We start from the raw sequence: 9,669 nt of genomic DNA on the forward strand, positions 1-9,669 counted from the left end.
GAAACTGAGGCTGCAAAGTTTAAGGAAAGGGCACCCATTTGGGGAAGTGACAGAGCTTGATTTAGCACCTTTCTGGGGCCACTGACCCACTGCAAGCTGAATGGCCCTTGCACCGCTGGGAATGGCCACTAGGGGGTGCCCTGGCCACAGACACCCGCTATTAAGGGTACTTGTCTCCAAGTTTCTGAGCACCGCCAGAGGCCGTATCAGGTGCTGGGTGCGGAAGACGCCCCCGCGCCGAAGGTGGGAACCCAGGTCTTGACTAGGCCTTGGTGGGTGGGCTCTGGCCGCGGCAGAGGAGGGGGCGTGGCCAGGGTTGTGTCTGGGGCCCTCGCTGAGGCACCCACTCCCCAAATAGAGTGAAGAGTCTGGGGATCGGTGAGAAGGCCCTCGGTTGCTTTCCTTCCCTGGCTTCCCGGGAAGCAGGATATCCCTTGGGACTTCACTGCCTTTGAGGACTGATGACGGTTGGACAGACTGTCTGGGTCATTCGGGGCCGGGCAGCCGAGAATAGAGGCTTCCGGGGAGGCGGAGCCGCCAACTAAAGGGAGAACGGACAACTGTGGGCGGTGCTTCGGCGACGCTGGGCTTAGCGATTGGCTCGTGGCCCACTCTCCTCTTGAGGGAACCATTTGGAGACGGATCCACCTCTTGCCCCGCCTCTCGCATTCCCGCAGGTACGAGGGCGGACCCAAGCTGGGACGCCGTGCTTCTTAGCGCCGCCTGGAGGCCTGGGTGGTTAGAGAGACTTGGGGCAACCCTACTGTGTCCCTCAGGTCTCAGAGTCATCCATAAACGACCTGTCGGGCCCCGGGGTTTCCCTTATGTCATAAGCACTCCTTAAGCCCAAGTTCCCCACTCCATTCGCCCAGCATTCTCAGATACCCGGCACCCCAAATCTTCCCCCAGGCCTATGTTATCTCTTACGTCTCACTCATGCCCAAATGTCACTAGCTCAAGACCCTCAGGTCCCAGTTAGCTCTAAACGTCTAGCGTTTTCGTCAGGGTTACTCCCAACCCTAGGACATCCCCTAAGTTCACCTTTCCATGCCCAGGCACCTTCTCCCATGTGACTAAATTGCTGTTTTCCTCAGACCAGGTGGGGCAGAATGGGGATCCTTTGACGTCAGGAGCTCAGGGTGCCAGGACAGTAAATTCAAACCAACTCTCCCCACCCAAAAGGCCAGAACTCCAGGGATGGGAGGTGGGAATGAATCACAAACCACCAGACCTTCAGGAATGAGGCAGGGGCTGTTTTTATTTAATTAGACAACAGGTTTAACACACAGCAGCGGCTCTACCCTGAGCTTCTGTCTGTCCTGACACCAGTGGGGAAGGGACCCGCTGGGCCAGCCCTGAAGGGCTTCACCCTGCTCCCCAGTTCCACCCCAAAAAGAGCCCCATCCCAGATGATAGTGGACAGAGTTTCAACTTTTCCATGCCCTGGGAGAAGTGCTTATGTTCTTTCTGGGCCCACACAGACCTCATTCCCCCCACCATGTGCTGGGAGGCTGTGACAGCTCCTGTCCCCAAGTTAGGAAGCTACAGGGTTCAGGGAGAAGGGGCCAGGCACATGCAGGTCAGGACGGCCTGGTTCCGGAAGCCCGGAGTTGGCACTTAACGGTCTGGGGGCCCAAGGCAGCTTCCTCTTGGGTAACTAGCTGCTGGGAAGGTGCATGCCTGGCCCTCGCCCCCACCAGACTTGGGAGAGGAGGGGCCAAGCTTCCAGGATAGGCAGGTCATCCAGGTGGGGACACAGCTGTCTTCCCTTTTTCCATGGAAAGGCCACCCCCCTCCTACCTGTTCTCCCTGGGATCGCAGCCCAGCTATAGGCAGGACTGTGGGGGTGTCCCCAACTACAGAGCTGGAAGGTGGGACCTACAGCAAACAGCTGGGTCTACCCACCCCATCCCAGGCACCATCCCTCCCCAGTGCCTCCTCCAGACACAGGCCTGGGTCTGGGTCCTTGTCTCTTGCCCCTAGGCATCAGCTCACCCAAGGGAGGCAGGGGCCGCAGGCTTCAAGGGGGCTCGACTCCTGTTCCTGCTGAACTGAGCCAGTGTGCACAAATCAACTGTGTTTCAGCTCAGTAGGCACGGGAGGCAGAGCCCAGGGAGGCCTGGGCAACGGGACAGTCAGGGAGAGAGGCGGCGGGGCTGGAGGAGGCAGGGGCGCGGGGGGCGGAACTTAGCCACTGTGAACACGACTTAGTGTGGACTCTGCTCACAAGCAGCTAAGCCCTGCTCCCCAGGCCAGACACCAGTGGCCGGGGCCTCTCTGCTGCCCCATCCCCATCCCCAGGCTGTGTCCTCGGCAGTGGTGGTGGCAGCCCCAGAGGCAGGGCTCAGGGTCGGTTGGAAATCCCTGGCAATGTGATTTGTGACAGGCAGCAAATCCCATCCCCAGGAACCCCAGCCGGCCATGGCACAGGGGTAGGGGGACGCCGGGTGGGGTCAGTGGCTGGCACCTGGGGGAGACAGAGAGAGAGCAAAGGAGGTCATGAGGTTTGAGGACATCTGCCTGCAGGTCCCCACCTGCCGCCACCCTCTGAGACCTTACAGGGACACCCTCTCCCGTATGCAGCAGCAGCAGCAGCTAAGGGAGAGCTGGGCCACCAGCTAGACACCCCCTGCCCCAGTCATGTCCTCAATCCTAGGCCTGGAGAAGTAGAGGTGCCTGGAGGACGCTGCAGGAACGCCCAGATCCAGGTCTCCTGTTTTCCTGGCCAGCCCCCCAGCCCTGGGCAGGCTAAATGGGGCCATGAAGAGAGGAAGCCGAGAGGGTGGCGGGCAGGCGGCTGAGGAAGTGAGCTCACCCCAGCTGGCGCCACTTCCTAGAAGCCTGAAGGGCAGGAGGAAACCACCAGGGCCTCCCCCCCGCCATGGCCCCGTCTCCTCGGCAGCCAGGCCTCACCCGCACCCCACCAAAGCGGATGCTGGCAGTGGGCACCCAGCTTTCCCCACCACCCTGGGGCACACCCCCACCCAGGACACCGGACCCAGGCTGGAGGGGTAATTTCCAAAATGCTTTCCAAGCCTCAGTTTCCCCATCTGTAAAATAGAGTCAAGGGCCTCTACCTCATAGCACAGTGAGGTGGCTTCTTGGAGAGACTTTTAGTTCAAGAGCTCAGCATGGGTCTCAGTGCAAAATGAAGACTTGGAGCACCTGGTTTGCAAATTAAGAATTTCAAGGCATTGGCAGCTGAGCATGAATGAAGCTCCTAGTCCTTCTGAGGCAGGGAAGACTCAGAACTGCACAGGTCACACCCATGAGGCTGGCCCTGTGTTCAGTAAGCAAAGGTCTTGCTTATGTTAAGAGCCCTGGGGCTAGGAGACCCCAACTCCTCAGCCAGTTCAGCAGGATGTGAACCCCAGCTCTGATACTTCCTAGCTGGGTGACTCTGACAAGTCACTCAACCTCTCTGGGCCTCCATTTCCCCATCTGCAAAGCAGGGATAATGTCATGGTAAGGATCCCGTGAGTGATACGGGTAATTAGGATGGGGCTACACTGTCATTAGCCAGGCAGAAACAGGAAAGAAGGTGGAAATGAGGACTCCACACACTGGTAGGCCCCCAGTGCCAGATCTGGTGTCATCCTCCTTCGGGAGACAGGTGGAGAGAGATGTCCTGCTCTGTCTGCCACCCCTCATGTACACACACACACATACACTGACAACCCACTGACCCACTGGGTCCTAGCCCAGTCTGATCCCCTCAGGGTCTGGGGGAACCAACTGAGAACAGACGGAGCCCCGCAGGGTGGCCAGCCTCCCTGGGCCGCCTCCGGAAGTGAGACAGCACATTCGTGTCCCAGGGACAAGAACGGGAAGGGCGGCCATTTGGCCAGGCCCGTTTCCTGTGGGGTTTCCCCTGCACAGAGCCCGGGCCTGGGCCAAAGCCACTCCCCATCCCACAGGCACAAAAGGCCTGGGTCTCCAGTGGAGGGGGCACTGCCACACAGGTGCCCAGGAGCTCAGCCCCAGGTGCCTCTCAGGCTCATGGGAGATGGTGTCTAGGGAAGGCCAAGGTCCTGGAAGCTGGAGGCATTGGGGGAAAGTGGGTCCCTGGGCCAGGGGGTGCAAAGCAGGCCCCAGGCCACAGCGATGTATGCATGTATGCCGGAGTATACTCTCCAGACAGGGCGTGTAGGCCCAAGACGCACACAGGCAGGCACACTGCCATTCCCCCAACCCCATGCTCCAAGAATGAATCAGGGGCAGCTTCCGCCGGGGGCGCCACCACCACCGCCCCCAAGCCTGGTCCCCAAATACTTTCCACCCTCTCAGAGCAGCTGGGATCGGAAAATACCAAGGGCTTCAGGCCCCGCCCTGCCCGCCACTGCCTCCCGCCCTCCCAAGCCTGTCACTAACGCTTTGCCTAATGGGCCCAGACTCTCTACAGAGGCTCCCTGGGCTGGGCCCTGAGCCAGCCGCCAACCTGGGCTGCCCAGCCGAACGCCGCCTGCCCACCAGCCCCCCACCCTTTACCCCAGCCCTAGTGCAGCCACCATAACAACTGTCCCAACAGGCCGCCCTCAGAGGCTGACACCCGGTGGAGGCAGGCAGGACACTGGCAAGTGGGTGGGCCCTGCTGCCCACCAGGGCTGGTGGGGGAGGGCAGTCCCAGGGAGGGGTGAGTGAGGTCTGAATCACTTGTTATAAATAGGGGAACCATGCAAGTCACATCCCAGCCCCCACTGCACCCGGCCACACCACACCATGCTCCTGCCTTCAACTTTTATCTCCCTCAGACCAGTTACAGAATTCTCAGGGGCCCCAGAACATCCCTCCATGAGCCCTTAATTGGGGGTACACGTCACCTCACGATGTCTACCCTGCTCTAACCTCAGATAGGTCCATGTCCAGGCCCCAGCCTGTCTTGTCAGGGTCACTGGCTTCGAAGGCAGTCACTATCTTCCAGGCCCTGGCCTCCTCCCTCAGCACCCCAACAATTCCCAGGCCTGAGGATCGGGGTGCCTGGGCTCCCCAAAGCATTCTCGGAATGCAGGGGACCACAGTCCTGGAAGGTGACACCAGACCCAGGCCAGCGGGAGGCCAAGGGGCTTAATGTCTCAGAAATCAGTTCCCTGGCTCCTCAGTACCCAGGCCCCCCATGCCAGACCACCCAGGCCTGCTCTGCCCAGAGCCACTGCTCATTGACCACACCCAGGGTGGCGCCAGCTCCAGCACCCTGGGGCAAGGCGTCGCTGAAGCATGACTCAGCCATGCCCAGCATGGCGGTGTCCTTCTCTGCCCAAGGATTCCCACATGCCAACGCCCACTACCCTCCCCGCACGTCCTTCCCAACTGACCAGCCTTCCCAGACACACCTCCATGTCCACCCAGGACACCCATGGCAGGAGGGAAGGTAGCCACAGTGCCCCAAGAGTGATCTGAAGGCAAGGCTCTCACATGGGGAGGGGAAGGGCGTACTTGTCTCTGCTCATTTTCCCAACGCTCCCCATTCACAGATGGATTAACCGAGGCCGAAAGGGATTCAGGAACAAGTCTGAGGTCATGGAGGAAGTCTCAGGAAAATCCAGGCCTGACTCTGGCATAAAGTGCATCCCAAATTGGAAAGGGCTCGCTGGTCAGCTATAGAGGGGCAGGAAGGCATTTTCTTAAGGCCGCCCACGGCTCCTGGTGGCATTCTTCAGTGCAAACGGTCACCTACACCCATCTTCCCAAGAAGGGCACACTTTGAAAAATGCCTGAAGGTATATCCAAGTACCACCTAGGTCCAAGGCGAGTAGGTCACCCCGTGTCCCCTTGTGGCTAGTTACCCTCTGACTGCAGATGGGATGGGTGCCCCACAGCTGTGGCCTGCACAGAGCATCTGGCCTCCACTTTGAATAGGAAGGTGGTTGTATAGGGCGGGGGTCTCTGAGGAGACCCCTGGAGCACCTGCCTTTGCTGTTTCTCTCCAGCGACGAAGGGTCTGAGGAGACTCAGAGGCCAGGCCAGCACAGACAGGCCTGACCCCCTGGACACGCCCTGTCACGCATATACTCCTCGTGCCAGCCCTGGGCCAGGCCGGCAGCTATTTTAGGGCCCCCTCTAGGCCCAGGGACAAGGCCTGCCAGTTGGGGTCTTGAGTAAACTCCCAGAGGCCATCCTGCAAGAGTAGAGGGTAATGGGCCCCCTTATGGGTGCTAAGACTGAGCTGGCACCAGGTCCCAGGGCCCATGCCTTCCCAGGACAGCAGCATGTGAACACATGCACCCGGGCTGGCCCGGGCAGGGTGTGTGGGCGCGGACAGGGTGTGTCCCACATCACCTCGCCTCTAAGCCTGGGCACCTGTCGGGTACTGCCCTCCAGCTCAGGCTGGCATGGGCAGGGCTGCCAGAGGATGCCCCTCATGCCAGGGGTCCCACAGCTCCCCCTCCTGCCTCCCCCTCCTACACCACCCATTGTGAGAGGGCAGCTGGCTGCAACTGGGGCAGGTGACAGGGGGCCAAGGCCCTGGGGCAGGCTGCTGGGTCTGGGCCTGGCTGGGCTACATAGGAAAGTCAGAATAGGGCCAGGGGCTCTGGGGACAGTCAAATCCAGTTCTGGGGTCAGAGGTCAGTATGGGGCCAGGATGGAGGGGCCGGCTGCAGTCTGGGCCTTTTCAGCCTCCTCCTCCAGCCCAAGGGCACAGGGTGCCCTGAGCTGCATGGGGCTGGGGAGTCAGCCCTGGAGGAATCTCCCCAACTTGGCCCCTTCCTATGCAACCATGAACGAGCCTTTCTCTCCTGAGCCAGGAGGATCCAGGAGGAAGGAAAGCGGTCCCCTGATCTCCCCCAAACCAGGGCTACACTGCCGGGCCCCTAGCGGGCCTTCCCGACCCTCACAGGCTGACAAGTCAAGAATTTGACCCACAGCTCCTCGCCGCCACCCGCACACTCTGGGAGACCCCCACCCACTCCTCCAGCCCCATCCCCACAAAAGCCCAGACAGGTACCCCCAGGCGCCAGGGCATTGCGCGGCCATCCACCCTACCCCGAGCCTGAAACATGCCCTCCCACCCTGCCGTCACCTTCCTGCCCACCTTGACCTGCCCCAGGCGCGTTGGGACCCGCCCTCCCCACCACCAATCTCCTGGGTGCCCCGTGGGGGGAGTGGCCGGGGCCCCTGGGGAGGGGAGCAAAGCCTGGGCGGTCCTCCCCTACCTCCTTAGGGGGCGCTCCGGGACTCCGCCGCCGCCAGAGGCACGGTCTCCGCTGCCGGCCCCCCCACCCCGGCCCCAGCGGCGGCGGGGCGCGCCCTCCCTCGCAAAGGGCCAGGGGACCCGCCGGCTGCACCCCCACTCCTCCCACGAGTCCGGCGCGATAAAGTTGCCGCCGCCGCGGCGCCGCCGTCCCTCCCGGTTCCTCCCAGACTCACCCGCGGGGGAGAGGAACCGGCCCTCGCGGCTCCGGCCGCCGCCCCGGCCCGGCCGGGCCTGCGGAGATGCGGGCGGGCAGGCGGGTGCAGGGCCCAGCCGGCCCGGGTAGCCGCCGGCCTCGCTCCAGCGCACTCACTGGCCGGCCCGCCGCGGGGCCGGACCGCTTTTAAAACCTCCCGGTCTCCTCCCCTCCCGGGCCGGGCAGGGGGCGGGCGCGGGGCGGGGCGGGGCGGGGCGGGCGCCGCCGTCCTGTGCGCCCGGAGCCGGTCCGCCCCCACCCGTTCTGTGCTGTCCCCCAACTCGGTCCCGTCCGCAGCTCAGCCCCAACTTCGCCCTCCCTGTCCCGACTCTGCCTGGGCCCTAAATCCAGCCCAGCTGCCCGGCAGGATCCTGGACTGGTAGAGCAGCCCCAGATTTTAAGTGAACGCTGTCCCACCCCGAGGAGGACGGGAACAGGGATCCTAATCCCCATGGCACCCCCGGGTCCCTCTTGGCCTAAGTCCTGCCCCTGAGCGGAGGAGAAGCCCAGTAAGCCCTGAGCAGGGAGAAGGGAGCTGGGGCGCGGTGGGGACGGGACACAGATGCCAGACCCAGGACACAGTGCCGCTGTGGACCGCTCCTGGGAGGGCACGCGCCTGGGTATTCTGGGACACTGCCGAGCACCAGTCCCCACAACCTCCACTTCCACAATGCCTTCCTCAGCTCCAGGAAGTTCCTTCTATTATCCCACACAACTCTCTACTGCTTCCATGGAGGACTCCGCCCCCAGTCCAGGTGGTCCCTGGGTCTAGGTACCCTCCTCCATCGGGCTTCTTGGCAATCCCACCCCCCACCCACCCGGGGCCTCTGGGAAACTCCCTTGCTCCGGAGTATCCTTGGGAGAGAGGCCTTCCCTGATTCACTCCCTCCTCCGCTTCGTGCGTTTCTGCCCCACGTCGTCCTCCACCGACCTCCCCTCCACCTGGAGAAACACCGAGGCATTGTTCCCCAGGACTGGGCCCTGCCCTGGGGCCTGGCCCTATGCCCAAGTTGGGGGCCAGGAACAAAACTCAGCAAAGGTGGGGCAGCGTGCCCTCTGCCGCCAAGCCAGCCTCTTGGGGCATGCCCAGCTACCACTCTGCCCTCTTCAAGACGGGACAGGGGCTGATGTGCCCAGGCCACCACCACCACTGTCATGTGCCTGGGGCTCATCGTGCCACAGTGGGATTCTGGAACCAGAGAACCCTTACCACGTGTGTGTGTGTGGCCCTTGCTTTGAGGACAGTTGTTCAACACCCAGCCCAACATTTGGTCTGAGGTCAGATTCTTCACCACCACTTTTCAGGTAGTAAGAGTAAAACCAGGGGTAGGGATGGCAGGTCCAGGCCAGGGTCTGGAAGGGCTGGTTGGACACCTCTGGGTCACTTCACACCCCAGAATTCTTCCAGAATTCCTCCCTCATCTCCTCAGTTCAGCTCAGCTGACTTCCATTTTGGTTCTTGGTGGGATTGGGGAGAGGGGGGCGGAAGCCACACCTAGTTACCATCCCGTGGGGCCCAGCCCTGGGGGTTCCTGGGTTTTTCTTCTCTGTGGGGCCCAAGGGGCAGGCTGGCCCAGGATGCAGGATCTGGCAGGTTGGGGCAGGAGGGGGCAGAGCCGCCTGCCCATGGGGCCCCAGGGGAGGATTTGGGGTGGCACAGAATTCCCCAACTCAGGGTGGGGCCTAGAGGGGGTGGGGCACTTGCCACATGGCCTCCTGAGCAGTTACATACAGGGGAAAGGAGTTCCTGGTGTCTGGGGTCTCCCTGCGGAGACAGACACACATGCTTGTCAATCCAGAAGTAGAAAGTGACCATATGATACAGGGCATCCCCTCCATACTGCCCCTCCAGAGTGCTCCCTTCACACCCCAGAATAAGTCCTCCCATCCAGGACCACCTTCTCCCAACATATAATCTGGCATATACTTGAGGGAAATGCGTTCATACTGGCCTCTGGGGATACCTGTGCCAAGGCCCCTGGGCACCTCTAAGCCATTCCCCTGCACATGGTTCGGACCACCCCACCTCGCTCAGTATCCTTCAGCCCTTCTTCTGGATCTCCTGACATTTGCCCCCCACACATCCTGTTCCTCAGCTGGCCGATTTGCCCAGGGACAGCAGCCAACAAGGATCAGAGCTCTCCAAACTGGGCAACGGATCCTTTGTCACGATGGGGAGAGGTGGAGAGACACGGGTCAGGGTGAGGCCGGGTCAAGTGGTCAAGTGATACAGGGCATACATACGCACCCCCATTTGTTCATTCTGCAAACATTCATTGACTGC

The 9,669-nt window shown here is 61.8% G+C and overlaps 1 long non-coding RNA gene across 1 annotated transcript; it reads right to left on the minus strand.

The window, feature by feature from the left end:
* Window positions 1-1,232: 1,232 nt before the first annotated feature.
* LOC118909323 (uncharacterized) lies at window positions 1,233-7,517 on the minus strand. The gene is made up of 2 exons (XR_008993127.1): window positions 7,366-7,517; window positions 1,233-3,441 (listed from the first exon to the last, which is right to left on the minus strand). It is a non-coding gene; the product is annotated as an uncharacterized LOC118909323 (long non-coding RNA).
* Between the last annotated feature and the right edge of the window lie 2,152 nt (window positions 7,518-9,669).

This window comes from Manis pentadactyla, chromosome 12 (genome assembly GCF_030020395.1).
Source record: "Manis pentadactyla isolate mManPen7 chromosome 12, mManPen7.hap1, whole genome shotgun sequence".
NCBI lineage: Eukaryota > Metazoa > Chordata > Mammalia > Pholidota > Manidae > Manis > Manis pentadactyla.